Source organism: Amphimedon queenslandica, unplaced genomic scaffold (genome assembly GCF_000090795.2).
Source record: "Amphimedon queenslandica unplaced genomic scaffold, v1.1 AMPQUscaffold_13473, whole genome shotgun sequence".
Lineage (NCBI taxonomy): Eukaryota > Metazoa > Porifera > Demospongiae > Haplosclerida > Niphatidae > Amphimedon > Amphimedon queenslandica.
This window is the reverse complement of record NW_003546291.1, coordinates 278,861-281,823: the sequence shown is the minus strand read 5'-3', so window position 1 is coordinate 281,823 and position 2,963 is coordinate 278,861. Positions and strand designations below refer to the sequence as shown.

Genomic DNA, 2,963 nt, shown 5'->3' with positions numbered 1-2,963 from the left:
AATGGACTGATAGTGAATATACTGCTCAAATACGTAAATGATTAAAATATTACATTGTTTGTAGAATTTTTTATTCTATAGCTGTTATTCAAACCTTCTCTATAACAAAGCTCAATTCTACAGCAGTGAGGGCTGAGTGGGGTTCAGTTCCTGGAGCTAGCCATTATACTGTCTATTATGAGTCAACCAATAGCTCCGGATTCTTAAGAAAGAAGAGACAAGTAGAGACAGGAATGAGAGTATTCCCAGGTGATGCTACTGAAGGTCTAATAGGAGGATTAGATCCTAATCTGAACTACTTGTTCTCTATATCTATATCATTTAATGTTAATGGGATCATTTATGAAGGAGAGAGGACTCAACCAATTCCACCCGGTAATGTTACACTTTATGCAGTGCAACTGTATCTTAATAGGTATTATTTAACTCTCACTGTCATTGTTTTAGCATCATCAACAACAAGTAAGTCAATTCATGAGTTTACTTTACAGTATATCATTAATCAGTTTATGTTTATAGTTTCTTATTCCGTTGCCACTACTGCTATGCCAACTGTAGTGAATAATGGAGAAAACATTTGGTGGATAATTGGTGCAGCAGTATTAGTATCACTATTGGCTATACCAATAATTGTGATATTAATAGTAATGATATACATAAAAAGAACTAATAATAATAGAAAGAGGTAGAATACTCATTTATTGCAAATGTTTTTAAAAAATTTGTGAATCATAGACAATCAGATAATGATATTGTAATGGAATGCAGTCCAGCTTATGCTACAGCTGAATTTAAAACAAAGTCAGTTAGACTATTGACTATTACATTATGTCTACACATGCATACAGTACTGCTGATGATATACTAATGAAGGATAGTCCAGCATACAATACAGTACAACAAACACAGTCAGTTATATAAAATAAAATTATTATTGTTATTTAAAGTTATTATTAATAGATCAACTGTTGAGCCAGTGTATGATACAACTAATAATGAATATGAGACTCCTCTTCCACCACCTTCTACTGAATATGAATTACTAACTATTTAATAATGTTACTGCATTAATTGTGTGCAGTGCAACGTTAATTTGTGAAGTGTCTTTGTCATTAAACATAAACTTTTACGGAGCAAGAGGTTGCACGGCAGCTAATGTATGTGGCCCAAATTTACTAGTACTTTGTCACTGAGTATACCAAATTTGACAATAATTAAAATTTTGTGCGTGTGTCTGCTATTATTAATACAGTTATTTTCAACGTACAAGTAAGTCTTTGCCAGTATCAGATCCTTTTCCCTTACCTCCTGCACTGCCTTCTAATAAAGCTGCCCTTGATCCTACAAAGGGAAGAGAAAATCAGAGCATCGTATTATTTTTTTAAATACCTTTGTAGGGTGAGTATTTGTTATTACTGATTACAGGGCATTGTCCAATTGTAAGACAGAACAGAACATATAAATGATATAATTTCACAAACACATTATTTCTCTTCCAATTATTGCATTAATAGTATAACTTACTCAGTTTTTTAGAGTCCTTAATAAGATCAATACTCTCACCTGGAACAAGACGCCTACAATAATGTACACATACTTTTAAGCAAAGAAAAGTTTCAACTGCAAAACATAAAATACATTTAGGAAAATTAGTATAAGCTGTGTACCATCAAACTGAATGTACAAGTCTTAACAGCTACATGTATAAATGTTTCCTCATGTGAGTTGTTATTTACCAAGTATGCATTTCCATTTTCATATCTTCTTGTGTGAGTTTATTCTCTGAAGATGTTGATTCTTCTTGCTGGCTTCCTTCTGTTGAGAGTTGAAGGACAACAGCCAAATAACCTGCCTAGTAATGGTAAGAATATAAACTTAATGATTCTATTGGATGAATTTGATGCAGGCACTCAACTGTATCTACCTTATGTGAACAGGACTATACCTGATTACTCTATAATATATGCTAGCCAGTTTTATGATGTTGATCAGAATAATGATGTTAATGATATCAATGATGCTTTGTGGTGTCAGAGTGCTAACAATGGTGCTAATATTGGAGTGTGGTATTATCTTAATGGAACTGAAATACCTTTATTTGATGGAGCATTTGATGATTCATCAGCTTTTAGACCAGTGTACAGTAAGAGATTCAGTGGTCAGATAGAAATGATGAACTATCAGGATATGAAGGTTTATACAAGTGTATAATTCCTGACGAGAATGGAGTGAATCAAACACTATTTATAGTGGTTGGAGCATATACTGGATACAATAACAATGGTATGTGATGAATATAGACTATAATTAATGTACTTCCTTTTTTACAGATGGTCCTGATGCTGATCCTACTATGCAGTTCTCTCTCCTCTCTACTAGTAGATTAGCTACTCCTCCAGTCTTCAGTCTCAGTTTTAATGTCTCTGATGGTCCTCCTACTACTGTCAGTTGTTCAGTGAATGGGAATGGAATATCTACGGAACTGTCTCGTGTGATAGTGAATGGATCAGGATCTGCTACAAGAGTGACAGTAACAGTGAGACTGAGAGAAGATGGTAACTATCAGTGTATTGTATCTAATGATAGAGTAACTGATGGTACTATTAGTGGACCAGGTGTTACTGCAGTTAATAGTACTTCATCATTCAATATATCAGGTTGGTGATTACAATTATTAGTAGCTTATTTTCAGTATGCAATGCTCCAACTGGTTTAACTGCTACAAGATTAAGTACTGGTTTAGCTCATGTAAGACTCTGTATCAGGAGCTACTGGTTATGAGGTCTACTATCAACTGTCTAGTAATACTCCTGTTAGTGTAGGCACTACTACCTCAACAACATTCAATATAACATCAGGATTGACTCAAGGAAGTACATACACTTTCTAAGTAGTATATCTTACGGATCAGCGGTAATGCTTCAGTTATGTTAACTATTAGTAAGTAACAGTACACAATAAAA

The 2,963-nt window shown here is 33.8% G+C and overlaps 1 long non-coding RNA gene across 1 annotated transcript; it reads left to right on the top strand.

Annotated features, from left to right (window-relative positions):
• Positions 1–380: 380 nt before the first annotated feature.
• LOC109580880 (uncharacterized) lies at positions 381–881 on the top strand. The gene is made up of 4 exons (XR_002184427.1): positions 381–462; positions 520–685; positions 736–801; positions 849–881. It is a non-coding gene; the product is annotated as an uncharacterized LOC109580880 (long non-coding RNA).
• The last annotated feature ends 2,082 nt before the right edge of the window (positions 882–2,963 follow it).